Genomic DNA, 17,125 nt, shown 5'->3' on the forward strand with positions numbered 1-17,125 from the left:
ACCTCATGCAGAGATTCATACAGGTTTCAGGGTAATGAAGTGAGAAGAAAAGGAAGCCATTTATCTGTAGTACCAATTATTTTTGTGAACTTACAAAAATTGCAGTTAGAATACCATTAAGAAAACTTACTTTTTTAAAAAATGAACAAATAATTCCATAGATTCAAATCAATTCCTTTAAACTGATATTATTGCACACGGGTAAGCCAAAATTAAGCACTTGAAAGTCTAATTTCATTCAGTTATGCACATGGTTACATTTGTCCTGTTGAAATAAATGAGGTTAAAAGTGCTTAACTTTTGGCTAGATTGCACCTGCTATTCTGTCATAAGAAAGTTTGTTGGGGTTTTTTTGGTTGTTTGTTTTTAAATAAGAAGCATTAAGTTTTCCAAACAATGGATCTGCTTTTTCCCGTTAGTGGAGAAAGAGAATGTTTTAATGTGTTTTTTTCAGACAGGTCTGATAATCTGAATTAGTTTTGGGAAAGTAAACATAGATTCATTTTTTATTTTAAATATATAGCTATCTGAGCAATGCTATTCCGTCATGAATAAATGAAGCTGGTATTAATTTCTTATTTGGATGATACACATTGGGATAGCTCATTTGGATGAGTTCCATGCTGAGGTTTTCATACGAGAAACTGAATTTGGCCTTCTGGAAAATGGACAATACATTTTAATCCAGTATAGGATGCCTTTAAACAAACAATTAACCTGCTTGGTCCCTGTCTTTTTAAAAAAACTTCAGTGATGCGGTGCTGAAATTAGATTCAGAAAAGGAATGAATTGGAGTCTATATTCTTTAAACAGCTTCTTCTCCCTGTATAGAAGCTTATTTTTGTTTATGGTTGTAAGGAAAGGGATGCAATTAAATGAACACACTTGAATGTGGAAATGTCATACCTGAAACAGAGACATGGGCTCTTTAAAGGTATTAGCATAAATCTAGCACATTTGTTTATTATGTTTCAAAATCAGTCACTGGTATCTCTGCCACAGGTAACAATTGACTTTTCAGGCTTCAAGTTAATAGCCTTGTCTCTTGCTTGTAAGGATCAATATTAGTATTAATTAATCACCATTATCAGTCCTAGGATCTGGTTCTATTTGTTGTTACATCAGCAAATATCAATATAGAAAGTAGACTCTCTGATCGTCATGGCAACTTCATCTCTTGGGTCAAAGAAAGTTTATCTTATCTGTGCATGGAGAGTGGCAAACTGTTTAGGGATCTAGTTTGAACTCTAAGAACATTGATTTAGTTTTTGTTTGTGAATAGAGGCTGAATTTCAATCACAAGGGATAGGAAAGATTTAAATATTAATGCCCAGAGGTATGTCCAAGAGGGTGTCATGCTATTACTGTCAGATTGTCTTTCTGAGATGACACAAAGGGGGAAGGAGAGAGAATTGTGTCATTTGGATTATTTCAGGCACAGTAATATGTGCATTTGACAAACATGTCTAGAATGAAAGTGTGCCAATTTCGTTGTTTTTTTAGAGCAGTATTATTTTATCTTGAAAGTCTGCATTTGGTTTTGAGGCATACTGATGTATAGAGGTGACAGTGTTGGGTGGAGTAGGAAGGTGTTTTGTTAGGCACTGCCAGGTAGAATTCATTAAAAAAGAAAAAAAATGGGAAGACGACAAATCAGTTTTCCTGATACTTGTGGAATAATGACAAGCAAACAGAAACTAGAGGCAATCTGAATAATATAGCCTAATCAGTTAGATGTACCCTTGGAGATTGCTGAACTGATAAAAGTATTTCATGAGCCTGTAAAAACGAAATATGAATTCCACTTTGTTGCTATTCACCTTAATAAAATATTGATGTATAGCTCTGTTGAAAATCTCTCCAGGGCATTGGTGTTCATATATACAGCACTTTGTTGAAATATTGACATACAAACACATCACTTTGTTGAGACGTACAGCTCAATCTTTAGGAAGCTCTGAACATCAGCCAGCCCTAATATGTGTAGTCTTGTTTAGAATTGCATGTAGAATTCCCACACTCATTTATCCTTCCTTGTGTGTTTCCTTCTGCAATAGCCTTGTTAAAAACATTATTCAGGTAGAAGGTATAAGTAGTGCTGTTACTTGTAATAGCTTCTCATCCACAAAACCACCCATTTTGGGACTAATGGATATATATAAAATATAACACCGATGGAAGTATGCATGGTGCTTATAAGTGGCAAATGACTCAGTTCTTGGTATTGACATCTTTTCATTGATTTCTTAGTTTTATCTAATGCCTTGAAAAGGTATTGCCATCGTGAGTTGGTAACAGCTGTGGATGGCTGTCACCAATTTAATTCCCCTCCCCCCGTACTGAATTTAATCTGTTTAGAAGTAAACATACAGTTTGCAACGTTCAGTTCTACCTACACATGTTTGAACAAATTCAAGAAGTGATATATAAAATTGATTGGGGGGGGGCATCCAGTAAAATATTTTCAGTCTTCTGTTCTAGTGGTGAACCCTCCAGTCTTGCAGCCGATACAACATTTGTATGTTGAGGAATAGGAAAGGAGAGGATATATTTCTTCAAGGTTAGGATTGTATTAATATTTATTCTGTTACTTTGCAGTGTGCTTGAATGTTTCTGATTACTCAGATGAGTGTCTCTCAATCCATTCTTAAGGGTCTCAGAAAGTAATCACTGTATTAGGAAACAAAAACTTAAGAATACATACAATATAAAAACTCTTAACCTGAGTCTTGTATTACATTAGGAAGAAGCTTGGACTCAAGCTTTAGCAAACCGTCAGAAGGACATTCAATCACAGTGAAGAAGTTACTGGTAGAGACCTTCTGTTTGTCCTTGTCATTGAAACTCGATTGCATCTAAGATTGCATATAGGGAAAGAGGCATCCACTAGCCATTCTAGGCCCAAGTTATTTAGAGCTTGGTAGGAAAATGAAAAGTATGTATTTAATTGACTCCTGCGTTTCAAAATATCACTGAATAGTTGTTGTTTTTTACTTCATTTGCATTGCTCAGTAACCACAGACACTATATTGGGACTTTTTATCTTGCATCCAATGTGGTTTCTTATTTTAACACAAAGAAATGTTACATTGATTATTATGTTTACATTGTGAATAAGATTAGTTATGGGTTATTCAGAATAGTACAGGTGTATAGCAGCAAGCGGTTTGGATTTCCCATCCGAAATTCTTCCTGCATGTTATGTGGAACAGTTGCATTGATGAGTAATAGGAATTGTGGTTTTTCAGCCAGAAGTCTGAGTTTTAAGCTTTTGGAGGCTATGATTAACTGATAATAAGTTGTGTCACAGGTTGTTTTGAGTTAGTATTTGTACTGGAAATACAGAAGAGGAGATAGAACAGTTAAAAGGTTTTATTCTTATTCGACATTTGAAGTTTTTCCTCATATAATATCATTTTATCCTAACTAAATTTTGTTGTACAAATATCATTTGAAATATACTATTTAGTGGTTTCTTGTTAACAGTAATACTTAGATGCTTGCCTTTATTGGATTTGATACATTCAGTATGCACCTTTTGTGTCTTTGACTATATGGCCAGTTGAGTATAACTTCATGTGAAAGTAAGCATGTGTGTTCCAGTTTGGGAATGAACCCTGAATCACCCAGAAAGTTAAAAAGCTGGGTACTTAAAACAACTTGTTTGAATACAGTTCTACTATATACAGACTGTTTCCAGTGACAATATTCTCCCTCAGTCTAGTTTATGTACAGTACGTGCATCCTATTGTATAATATGAAGTATCTATGTGATAAAAGGATAGGAATTCATTTTACTTATTAAACTTAATCTTACCAATGAACTAACAAACATCATTCTTATATCTGATAAGTGTTAATTATAGAAGAGGAAAGGTTATTTAAAGATTGTTGTTTACAGTTAATGGATCAATTCAAAATATGTTTGTTTATCCTCTCCTAAACTGTGGGTAAAAGCCTCAGCGCCTAGGGCTTACCGATCGAAAGGTCGGCGGTTCGAATCCCTGCGGCGGGGTGCGCTCCCGTCGTTCGGTCCCAGCGCCTGCCAACCTAGCAGTTCGAAAGCACCCTCGGGTGCAAGTAGATAAATAGGGACCGCTTACCAGTGGGAAGGTAAACGGCGTTTCCGTGTGTGGCTCTGGCTCTGGCTCTGGCTCTGGCCAGAGCAGCGATGTCACGCTGGCCACGTGACCCGGAAGTGTCTCCGGACAGCGCTGGCCCCTGGCCTCTTAAGTGAGATGGGCGCACAACCCCAGAGTCTGTCAACACTGGCCCGTACGGGCAGGGGTACCTTTACCTTTACCTTTTAAACATATGACTGCATTTGACCTTTTATTGGGTTTACTTTATTTATTTTGCTTTTCAGATTTAATTTTCACTTTATAATCCTCCATCTCTGAAATAGATCTTTTCTCTGAAACATCTTTAGATTCTTACATCTTACAAATAGTATTTTCAGTAGTTTTCCAGAACTGGTCATACGTTTTCAGGGCCTGGGCTTTGTACCACAATGCTTGTTGGTTCTAATATGAAAAATATGAATCCAAAATTTAGTGATAGTGGTATTCTTGAAGCTTTTACTTTTTCAGCCTTCTGATTTTGTATAAAATGTCATACTTTGAAATTCGAAATAAATTAATATGCGTAATTTTACTTTAGAAAAGCAGTAATCCCAGTTGATTTTAAATTGAAATACTTAAACTGGTTTTGAAGCAGCAGCCTTTTACTTTACTTAACATCAGACTCTTAGAGTTCAATTATTTGCATGGTATTTAGAAGTAAGCCCCACTGGGCTACATGGGGTTTACTTCCAGGTAAATGTGTACAGTACAGGCTTACTGCCTTAATTATAGTAAAATTGGGCACAATCATTGCTCATGTCAGCATTCTGTTTCATGCACTGCAACAGTAATTATAAAGGTCAGAATTAATAATGAGAATATGTAGCACAAACCTTGATTTTGTAAATCTATATATTTATGATTTTATTTAAGGTAACTTTTCATTATATGCCATATAGAGATATGGAGCACAATGAATAATAAATTTAGGAAGACTTTAAGCTGGTTGCTAAAGGAATCCACAATTGCAAGGGAATATAATTAAAAATGTTTTGATATAGCAGAGAGGTAATTTTTAAAACCAGATTTCTAAAAATGCATGTGCACTGTTAGAAGAATGGACATCTTGGACAAACAAATGCATATTTTGCCATCAAGTTCTTTTAAGCTTCTGAAGTCAGGCCTACAACTGGGTCAGATGATAAGATGAGCACAACAGCAAAAACGAAGAGCACCTCTGATAAAAACTGATTGATTGATGTCTGGCTTCCCTACCATCGCAAGCAGTTGACAGTTAGTTTAGGATCAGATGATTTGGCTTTTGCGATAGATGATGGGGTCTGTTAGGGAAGTCTGAAGGACGTAAAGGTCGTTTTCTGTGTAGTGTCAGGGAATACTGGGTTCCCACAAGGTGGGGCATTGGATTACATTTTTCTTTATCTTGTGCCTTAACTTTTCAAGGTCTGTTAAAATAAAACAACCAAAATGAAAAGTTCAGAGAAATTTACAATACTGTACAGTACTATGCATGTCTACTCAGAATTAAGTTTCATTGAATTCAATGGGACTTGCTTCCAGGTAATTGCGTATTGCAGCCCTAATTGTAATCATAGCATCTGTACTTGCATAATGAAGTTAAATTCAAACCAGATATTCTGCAAGAATATTATAGAGTGACCCTTAGCTTTTGACAGGTTCACACGTAATTGGCCCGAGCATTAAAAAAATAATAGTGTTTAACGGTTATATTTTACAAATTCCAAACACACACACCTAATATACTTAACAATTGGCTATTATTATGAAGGTACAGCTTTTATACCAACGTTAAGGCTGCAATCCTTAACTCACTTACTAGAAAATAAATCTCACTGGGACATATTTATATTCAAGGACAACAAATTGAAGAACTAGAACATAATGCTGCTCAGCCCAAAAGATTTTCAGGACAGTTACAAAAAAATTGCTGCAACTGTCATAGAACTGGAATGTAGACAGCTGGGATTTGAATTTAGATTTTGGACAGTTTTATACTCAGTGGAAATCCATTATGATGTATCTCTTTACTCTGAGTTTCAAGGGTCAAATCTCCAAAGGACAGTTGAGTTTTAGCTAATGCTGTTGGCTTAATATCGGTAAGATGATTTTTTTCAAGGTGCTGTATTGCTGATAATATTGAATGCAGTCTGAAGCAGCCTGTAGATTAATTTGGATGGCAGCAGTGTATGTTCTTCTCAGTGATTTGTTGCACCTCAGAAAACAATGCTTTCTTAATGTCTAAACTACAGAATAAATTTATTTTTAAAAGCTCGTTTTAAGCAAATTCTTACAATTACTGTTATCCATGTGGTTCCTATCTAATGATGTGCACTTCCATAATCAGAAAGATGAAATTCAGGTGTGTAAGAATATGACACAGCAGATTTTAGGAAAGCCCCCACCCTTCAATACGAGATTGTATTTATTGTGTCAGATACTTTGTCGACAGTATGAATAATCTATTTAGCATTTAGGTTTCAATGTCTGTCTTTGTAAAATTTGGTTATTACTTCTGCACTAAAAGTTTTTGGCCACAAGCAACTGTTACATGTTTGCAAAGTAAATGATATTTGACAAAGGTATGTGCTTTTATTTGATAAACTATATTCCATGTTGTAAGATGAAGTAAAATACACTAACATCATTTTTGTAGGTAGCTTCACTTTTGGTTATATACTAGCTCCTCATCTTATTCAACTCATTTAATAGATTTTCACACCTCTCTCTTCCTCTCACAAGTCTTTCTTTTGGCGGATTTTTTAAAATGTAAGTAAGAAAAATAACTTGATAACTCAGTCTGTTCTAGAGTGCCACACCTCTTATTAGGTAATTGAGAACCATCTAATTATACCCAGAAGAAAATCAGGAGTGATGAATCAAAGAAAGAAAAGAAAAAGTAATGTAGCCAAAATTATCAGGATCAGCTATATTTATAAATGGAAAGTAACAATCAGCTACTTAGATGAACTAGACTGTGTAATTTTATGATTAGCCCTGCAGTGTAGAAAATCTCATTTAAGTGGGAGTATTTGTTGGGGATGTTCTGGCTGGAGTGATTAGCAGTAACAGAAAATGTTACTGGTAAGGAAAAAAGAACACTGAAGCTCAAGTTTGAAAAGCATATTTAGCACACACATTCACAGTATGGCAGATATGTAAAACATTCTTTTTCTAGCTAGGAAATTCTGTTTATCCAGTAGTGGTCAGCTATTGGCAGATTGTTTTTAGAAGTTATAGGAACAAAAATAGAGAGGGAAATATTGCATTGAATATCTATGCTGTTTCATAATAGTGTAACTCTACTAAAGTAAATGGCATTATTGTAAAAGTATTAACATTTAGATTAAAAAAATGGATCGGTTACTTACAAATAGTTCTTAAATATGTTTATTCAGTATTATTCTTCACTGAGTTCAGTGAGACTGAATTCCTCATAAGTATCTTTAGGATTTCAGTCTTTCAGTTCATTTAGCTTGTTTGTGTACCAGTTGGTCACAAATATTTGGTGTAAAAAATAATTTTAAAATGTTTTACCTAGGACTTTATTTTTCAGATGCTATTTGGCCATTAACTGACCGAATACATTTGTTTTTAAAAGCTTAATATGTCAAAACGCTTTTCAGTCTCTGTAGTTTGATGATCTAACCGTTACACCTTGCTTTTTGTGAGGAAGCTTTTTAACAGTATCTTGAAAATAACTTTGAAAATAACTTTCAGGATAAATATTTTTAGCATTTGAAGACTTCTGTCTAGTCTGTGGTGGACAGAAATTCCTTTTTCAACAAAACTTTATCTTACAGATAACATAAATGTATTTTATTCCCCATTTTAACCATTATTTTAATATTGAAACCCCCATTTCTAATTATTTGGTTGAGATCCTAACCTATAGAAACTAAAATTATGTAGCCATTCACTGAAATCACAGTTGCCTTTCTGATTTATTTATGCAAGAAACACAAAAGGGAATTGGAGAAAATATGATAATAAAAAGGTTAGCATTTTAAACAACCATTTTAGACATATAGTAGGAAGTGCTGCAGTTTCCTTTTTAGAGTACCTTGAGTACCTAGGTTCAGATACAAGCGAGAGAGGATGATGGTGCTTAATTGCTGGGACCATTTTTCAAGACATTGGTAAAAATCAATTTTAAGTGGTGTATATGAACCTTTGAGAACTCTGTATGTGGCCCCAGTTGATATACTGAAGTGAATAAGTTAAAGCCCAGAAAGAAATCTAGACATCTACTTTATCCACACTGTAGTACAGTACTTTCACACTTTCAATACAGTTTAAATTCTAAGAAAACATCCTTTCAGTGTGCAGTAAAATAGCCTGCCTATAGGAAATAACTTTATTTACTTTTTTATTTTTTTGCTAAAAGATCTGTAGAAGTCATTCACCAAAGATTAGGATCTTCATTTTAAAATCATAAGTAGATGGATGCTGCTTTCTACAGAGGTAGCTCTGTAGTTTCAACATTTGTGTTGCCTGTTTTATTAACCTCCTACTAGCAGTATGGAGTTTTGTCTTGGAAATATGCTCTGTGTCTTAGATTTCAATGTCATGCTAATATAGGCACCATGTTGCAGAAAGAAGCTTATCTATCCTATGCTGTTATCCTAAGTTCTGAATTCTGAGCTGCTTCCTGCACCAGAAACAGTTCATCTTTCATATCAGATGTTTTACATTCTGAATGATTTTAAGAATGCCGTCAGTTTTTAAATCCAGACTTCTATCCAGATTTTTCTGTTGGGTTTTTTTTTTTTAATAAAACTGGCCCATCACCAAATGCATTGCCCTTATTATCATCTTATTAAGAATACTATAGCCTTGAATTACTTCCAATATTTTATTTTTAATGTAATTGCCTTATAATATACACTATCATTAATCCTGGGGCAAGCTGTGGAGAGGGTTGTGGCAAGGCAGCTAGAGGCATTATTGGATTACATGGATTATCTAGAGACATTTCCGTCTGGGTTCAGATCTGGCTTTAGGACCAAGATGGCCTTGGTCACACTGATGGATCACCTTGATCAAGAGCAAGAAAAGGGGTATGTGACCTTGTTTTCCGACTATGGTCCCGATATATTGCTACTGTTGTTAATTGCCATGTGTATGACAAGGCTCTGCATTCTTGCTTGCTTCTTCCTTTGGAAGGAAGGGCAAAATAGAAAATGAAGGAAGGAAGGAATAAAATATTTCTTTTTGTAGCCTGTGCTATTCTGAATGCACAAGCTAGGTCACATCAGTATAACATCAGGTGATTGACTAGAGCATGGTAAGGCCCACATGTCGGACTTGGCTGATGGAGGAGATAAAGTTCTTGCCTGCCAGCTGGATGCAGTTCCCCACCCCTGATCTGGAGTAAATGCAAATATTGGGTTTTAGAAGAGCTCAAGAAGTAACAAGAATACAAGACAACAATCATGCACCACCAGTGTTATTGCAAAAGTGGGATAGAATACAGAGAGTTGCATGTCTGTTAGTAATACAGTAGTGTTTTCTACACACCTGTACACATTATAGTACAGGTGTTCTATAACTCTGGTGGCATTAATTCCTGTTTGAACCAATACACTGGCTGTTACTTCTTTGCCATCTTGGATGCTATGTTACTGTAATTGTTGGGTTAATTGGCAGAATTGCAATTCACTAATTATAAAGAAAAATGGGGGGTTATCCGGAGTGGAGTTATGCAGAGGTTTGAAGTACATTGTCAGCAATATGCCGATGACACTCAGCTCTAATTCTCATTTACATCTGCAGGTGAGGCAGTGGAAGTGCTGTACTGGTGTCTTGCCTCGATAATGGACTGGGTGAGAGCCAACAAACTGAAGCTCATACCAGATAAGACTGAGGCACTGTCAGTGGGTGGTTCCCAAGACCAGATGACTGAGAAATTGTCTGCTCTTGATGGGGTTACACTTCCTCTGAAGGAGCGGGAATGTGGCTTGAGGATACTCCTGGATCCTTTGCTGTCACTTAAGGCCCAGGTGGCCTCAGTGACGTTGAGTACCTTCTATCAGCTTCTGTTGGTGGTCCAGCTGCACCTTTTTCTAGACAGGGATAGCCTAACTACTGTTGTCTATGCTCTAGTAACCTCAAGGTTAGATTACTGCAATGCATTATATGTAGGGCTGCCTCTGAAGACTTCAGCTAGTGCAGAATTCAACAACCAGGTTGCTCACCAGGGCAAGTTGGTATGAGCATATCACAATGATGCTGGCCTGAATGCACTGGCTGCCAATTAGTTTTGAGACCCAATTCAAAGTGCTTGTTTTGACCTATGAAACCTTAAATGGCTCAAGATCACAATACCTCAAGGACCGCCTCCTTCCAAATGAATCTACTCAGACCTTGAGATCATCTTCTGAGACCCTTCTTTGTGTGCCTCTTCCACAAGATGTCTGGAGGGTGACAACATGAGAAAGGGCCTTTTCTGCAGTGGCTCCCCATTCTGCAGTGGCTCCCTTTGCTATACACCTTTAGGTGCCAGGCAAAAACATTCCTTTTTAACCAAGCCTTTGGCTGATTGGCATCCAATGCCCTTTTAAAATGTGGTTTTTTTGGGGGGGGTTATTGGGTTGTTTTTGTCTTTATTACGTATTTTGTGTATTTATACTGTGATTTTATGTTGTAATTGCCCTGAGACCTGCATGTATAGAGTAATATACAAATTTAATAAATAATAATAATTTAAAAATGGAGGGAAGGGATTGGTTCTACATTTAGAGTTAGAACATCATTCAGTACATTTGAAACTTGAAGGGGTAAGTATGTTTGAGGGTGCTGCATGCTTGATCAGGAGTAGAAAACACAAGAAATTAGTTATTTTGAATGAATTAAATATTTGATGAAACATTCTGGCATATTGACAGATGCTGTGTTTTGTCCCCATAGACTTTGCTGGAATGGATTTTCAAAAAAACATTTCTCCATTTGTACTGTGCTTTTTTACAAATGGTTTGTTTTGGGAACGTCAAAGTGCATTTCTGTGATTTTCTCTAACAGTGGTATACACTTCTAGTTTTTGTTACCGGAGCATTTCTGTGGCCAGGGTTAGCTATTGGATTTCATGAGGGTGTTCCACACACATGCTTAGTACAAATCTGTTGTGAAAGAGGGCTGAGTGAGGGAATTAAATGTTGGGTGAAGTGAGAATGAACGACAGGCAGAGAAGGTCAACTGGAAAATGGCAAAATGTATGAGGGACAGAAAAGGATGGGGAGTGGGCAGGGGTTGGAAGGAGATAAAATACATGAAAATGTATATGTATGTGTTAATGGGCAGGTATACACTATATGAATTATAGGGCAGCAATTGTAGTCCTATGTAAATAAGGGTAAGTCAAATTGCATCTCACCGTTATAACAAGCAATTAGGGAAGTGTAGTAGATTCTAGGACTTCTAGTTAGAAAAAGGTTCAGTGATTTGAAACTTAGTACAGTGGTACCTTGGGTTACATATGCTTCAGGTTACATACGCTTCAGGTTATAGACTCCGCTAACACAGAAATAGTGCTTCAGGTTAAGAACTTTGCTTCAGGATGAGAACAGAAATCGTGCTCCAGCGGCGCGGTGACAACGGGGGAGGCCCCATTAGCTAAAGTGGTGCTTCAGGTTAAGAACAGTTTCAGGTTAAGTACAGACCTCCGGAACGAATTAAGTACTTACCGTATTTTTCGCTCTATAACACGCACCCGACCATAACACGCACATAGTTTTTAGAGGAGGAAAACAAGAAAAAAAATATTCTAAATGAAACAGCGGATGTATGATTTTTGTGGTTCATGCTTTGGCCACAGACATGTGATCTGACGGTGAGTTTGGGGTAGCCCAATGCAAAAATCCTGAGGATCCATGTGGATCCATGATTTGTAACCACGTTTTTGCACCACTGCGGCCCCAGGCAACAGTGGGTGCGTGATTTTTTTGGTGCAAGCTGTAGCCATGGACATGCTATGTGATCTGATGGTGAATTTGGGGTGACCCAGTGCAAAAATCCTGAGGATCCATTTGGATCCGTGCTTTGTAACCATGTTTTAAGTGGGGAGGGAAGGAAAAGCACTCAAGGGACAAGGAACACGTGTGGGGTGGGTGGAGAAGGATGCTGTTAATGCAGAAGAGGGGTATAAGAGGAGAAGGCTCCTCTCCTCTCCTGCTTTGCTCCTTTAAAGAAGCAGGCTCTCTGTCCCTCTCTCCTCCCCACTCAGCGGCTCTTCTCCCGCTTTGCTGTTTCAAAGCAAGCCACGGAGGAGGGAAGGAAGGGGAACCATGGATCCTCTGCTCACGACTGCAGCAGATCCCCCCGCCATCCATAGGCATTCGCTCCATAACACGCACAGACATTTCCCCTTACTTTCTAGGAGGAAAAAAGTGAGTGTTATCGTGCAAAAAATACGGTAACCTGAGGTACCACTGTAGTATAGGAGAAGTAAGTTAGAGCATGGTCCATGCTGAATTTGGGGTAGAAAGAATAATAAATTGTTTATTTTGAATGAATTAAATAGGTGGGGAAGGGAAAATATAAAAAATCTGGGCAAATGTTATCTGTTCACTGGAATATACACATGGTATCTGTGCCACTGGAGCTATCATGCAACGCAAGCTACCATTTCATGTTACAAGTACCTAACTGGCAGCCAATACCATCTGCATAGAATGTTAAATGTTAGAAGGAATCTTGAAGGTCAACTAGTCCAACCACCTTGCTCAGTGCAGGATAAAGGTGAAGCCTTCCTCATCACTCCTTCTGTATATCTCCTTCATATGGTTTTTGTTCATTTTGTATTCCTGAAACAAAAAAACCTGTACTGTGTGCTGCTATTTCCTCATAGTGCAGAATGAGCAGAAAAGCTGAGAGAGAGAAAAAAAGAGTTTAATACTTTTTGAGTTTGTTTTATTGGAATGATTCAAGCTTTAGGTTACTATTGAGTTTCATTTTAACTGTATGTAAACAAATGTAAGCATTTTCGGGATGAGAAACTTGTGAGGAAGATATACTTTCTGATCTGAAAACCTACCTTTCGATGATTCATTTAGCAATTGTACTCTGCACATGTTCAAAGGTAATTATAGAACTGGCACGGATAATGATTGCCACCATGATGCTCTGAATATGGAGTGTACAATATGGTGCTACCTCTGTGTGCGACATTCTGCTGTCTCTAGGATAAATTTAATGTCTGTCTTGCCCATTCTTTCGCTTAATTGACTAGAAGGAAATATGCTTTAAAGTGCTTTATTTATGGCAGCAGCGTTCATGCAATTTTGGAGCTTGAATGAACATGGAAAGCCCTTAACACAACATATGAAACTAAAAGCTTTTTTTTGGTGTTAATTGAATTCATCAGTTTGGTTACATACTTCTGACCATCAATGGTGTGGCCGAGCTGCTCACCTGACCACTGACTGGCTGGGTCACTGCAGCATACCAGGACAAAAAGGGTGTTGGGTGGCGAAGTTGGTATGTTGCATATGTTCTGGCAGAGTCAGAGTCAACCCAGTACTCTTGCTGGATGGAGCATTTGCCTCATGCCACTCCTTCTGTTTCAGCCAGATGGAGGTCAGGTGAGCGGCTTAGCTGTACCACAGTGTCTGCTGCTGCCTCTGACTATGACACTGATGATATTATCTTACCGTCAGTGATATTTGATCATATGTATGGACCCTTGGGAAGAACTCTAGTGGTCCTTGCTACTTTCAGTACTCACAGCTAATGACGGGAATACATAGCCCACATTTCCGCCCATACTGCACTAATTTGCAAACCCAGTATCAGGAGGTGGCATGCCTGGGCCATTGCCAGGGGACTCCTTGCTGCCTTGAATACCCCTTTGGTGTTATTGCTGTGGGGATGGAGGGCAGTAACAGTGGTGACTGATTGTGATAATTGTAGAAGCGGCTTCAGCAGTAGGTCTACCCTAGCAGCAGACAGACTGGGCACTTCCCAACTGTGTATCCCTTTTGTTTTAGAAATCCAACCCATTCTTTTATATGTCATTGGGGCCTACCGAGGTTTAAACAAGAAATCTGCCATATCCAAGTAAGTAGAAATAATCACTTCATACTTTTTTCCATGGGATATTACGCATAACAGGGAGTTTTATAATGAAATCACTATAGCATAGGAGCCTTTCCAAACAACAAAACTGTGATTACAGGAATAAAAGCATTTCCCTCCAAGTGCTGCATATGTTGCCGATTCCACCCCCCCTCCCGAACATTAAATCTGCAATATTTTGTTGCTGGGATGCAGCAATCTGTTCATTACCATAGATGTGTTATGTGTAGAAAGTGGGACCGTGATTCTCGCAATAAGCCATGGATAGTGTGTGCAATGGCTTTGCTTTCAGCAACACCACTGTTCCTTTAATGCCCTTGCCAGCTTGTGAATTTTAATAGGAGATGAATGCCCTTCCACCATACCACTCAAGTGGGAATACATGCTAAGTCATTTAATTTCTTTAGAGGCCAGGCTCTTCTCACTGCCAGTTCAGGACTGCCGTTTTACCCTTTTTAAATAGAAAAAGTGTTGAAAAACCTATCCCTTACTTTACACTGCAAGGCGCTCTCCCCTCCACCCTTTATGCGTTACATAAGAATGGGATGTTATGCCATTGTGAGTGGATCAGGGCTAGTGTTAGTATACTTTTGAGTAAAAGATTCATTATGTTGCTGTCTGGAAAGGCCCTAAGCTCAATAACATTAACTATGCCCATAGAGGCAACATGTACATTATGTCAATCACAACCAAGTGAAATATGCTCATTAGATGTGGCTTTCTGGCCATTGGTTTTAAAAAGGTTGCCTACCTTTGGAATAATGATTTGAAAGCTTTTAAAGAGGCTTAAAACTCTCCTGTGCTGTATGTTATTTCTGTTTTGGGAGGGACCAAAAATTAATGCTGAAAAATGTAAGTGATGTTTACTACCAGTTTTGAAGTTATTACATTTAATTTTTCCCCACTGCTATGACATAAAGTAAAAATATTTATGTAAATGCCATCACTAGCAAAATATTTTTAACACCTTAATTTTAAACTACAGTACTTTGTTTTGTACTGTACTTTGTTTTGACAGTACTTCAGCAAGTAGGTTCTGAAGTCCATGCTGTTTTGACTCATTGATGAGGCACCCGGGGTTTGGTCTATGTAAATGTAATGAACTTCAGTGATCAGCAGTTTTAATATGTTTGTTGGAAAGAACTTAGGAGTGCATGTTCAGATCATTTATGAACAAGACATATATATATATTGCAGGTGTACATGTGTCAAAATGGTTACTTTGTATCCTAGTGTAGGTCTTCACCATTATGTGTTCTAAGTGCTGGCCACATCACTATTGTATATGGTGTCAGGTTGTTGCTTGTTCTGTGCAAATTTATGGACGGAAACCCTTTATTTGCAAATTTATCTGTAACTGCAAATGTGCTATTTTTCTTCAGAAGGTAGAACCCATGGATATTTGTTGTATTCCTGTCTGTCATTGTCATCCTGTGATGTGATGGAAGTCAACAGGTAGTATCAGGAAGGGCAATATAGACAGGTAATTTAAAGTTCTATCTATGCTTATAGGCCAGTCCAGTCACACTGACCACTCAGTGTTGGACATAACCAGTCTTTCACTTTCGTGTAAGTGTGGGAATGTGTATGATCTATCATAGTGATAACTGACTATTAGGCTCCAAGAATCAATGGTGTACGTTGTTAAGGTGGCTTTGAAATCATTTTGGTTTACCTTAGATGGCCTTTCAATGTCTGTTTGAATTTATTTATTTAATTCTTAATAAACAAAGGCCTAATTGTTTGAGCTTCATGAAGTCAAGTTCTAGCAGAATGAGAGGAGGCGGAAAACACCTTTTGCATTTTTGACATTTAATTTATTTCAAAATTAACAAAAAAAGTGAAAGGAGAAAATTGGAAGAAGGACAAAGAGGAAAAACAACTTAAATCAATTCTACCCAATACTCCAAACTAGAACTCTGTACACAATAGCATATTCAAGTAATATAGTTAAAACAAGAAAATACAACTGTTTGGCAGGCATCCTAAACTAACAATATTCCTATGCCCATTTATAGGAATGTGTAAGCAACATTGTATTCAGTAGTATAGAATTGTGCTGCTACTGTTTTATAAAGAACAGCCTTGTGGCACCTTAAAGACTAATACATTTATTATGGCATAAGCTTCTGTAGACTAGTGTGAAGTGGAGACTAGAATGAAGTGGGCTATTCAAGAAAAGCTCACATCATAATAAATTAGTTAAGTATTTTAAGGTGTCACAAGACAGACTAACTCAGCAATCCTGTGGCTAACTTGTTTTATGAAGATCTGTTTTGCTGTTTTCTTTCTTTAAAAAAACCTGCTATGGGTATCACCTACCAGAAAGTGCAGCTAATAAATACCAGATGATATAGATAGATAGATAGATAGATAGATAGATGAATGCAACAGCATACCTGCAGCACATATTCTCCAGATATGTGGAACTAGGGATCATGGAAAAGACTCAGACTAGAATTCAGAGGGTTAAAAGCACAGTACTGTTCCATGAGCAGTGAGTTGTTGTGTCTCTGAATCCCAGACATACTTTATTAGGGCAATCCAGCTGGTTTGCTATTTCTATCTCCTCATTATCAACACGCTTATGGTATGGCCTCTTCCCCCTCACTTTCAGTGCCAAGAATTTGGCAGAGACACCAAGCGAGGAGGTCAGAGACTGACTGGGGGAGATGAAGCTGAAAGTCCAACAGAGAGAACCCAGTGGTTAGAAAAACCTAGGAAGGTTTGTTTTTATCGTGGGGAGGCTACCACTGTATGGCTCCATTGGCAAACAGTAATTACAGCTCTGTGTAATTAATTACTGAACGACTGATACATTGGGCTTCATTCTCCTGATACTTTATGCTGGTGTTAAAGATGAGGTGACTACATTGATGTCAACAGAGTTAATACAGTACCTATGGCAAAAGATGGGATAGTGTTGCATTTAATTTCTCCTAACATGATATAGCATT

The 17,125-nt window shown here is 37.5% G+C and overlaps 1 protein-coding gene and 1 long non-coding RNA gene across 10 annotated transcripts in view; one reads left to right on the plus strand and one right to left on the minus strand.

Annotated features, from left to right (window-relative positions):
* The window catches only part of ZFPM2 (zinc finger protein, FOG family member 2), a 456,199-nt gene that overhangs the window by 123,549 nt on the left and 315,525 nt on the right, over positions 1–17,125 (plus strand). For 2 of the 9 annotated variants that reach the window (XM_079984177.1, XM_079984183.1), the window contains exons 1-2: positions 6,074–6,196; positions 9,873–9,922. The exons of 5 other annotated variants lie outside the window; for them this stretch is intronic. The gene's annotated coding sequence lies outside the window, so the exon portion shown is untranslated. Of the gene's footprint in view, positions 1–6,073; positions 6,197–9,872; positions 9,923–17,125 lie in introns of those variants that run through there. 2 more of the 9 variants (XM_079984182.1, XM_079984175.1) reach the window with 2 other exon arrangements.
* LOC307220587 lies at positions 5,203–6,042 on the minus strand. Its single transcript, XR_013840957.1, has 2 exons — positions 5,917–6,042; positions 5,203–5,524 (listed from the first exon to the last, which is right to left on the minus strand). It is a non-coding gene; the product is annotated as an uncharacterized lncRNA (long non-coding RNA).

Source organism: Podarcis cretensis (genome assembly GCF_951804945.1).
Source record: "Podarcis cretensis genome assembly, chromosome: 7".
Classification (NCBI taxonomy): Eukaryota; Metazoa; Chordata; class Lepidosauria; order Squamata; family Lacertidae; genus Podarcis; species Podarcis cretensis.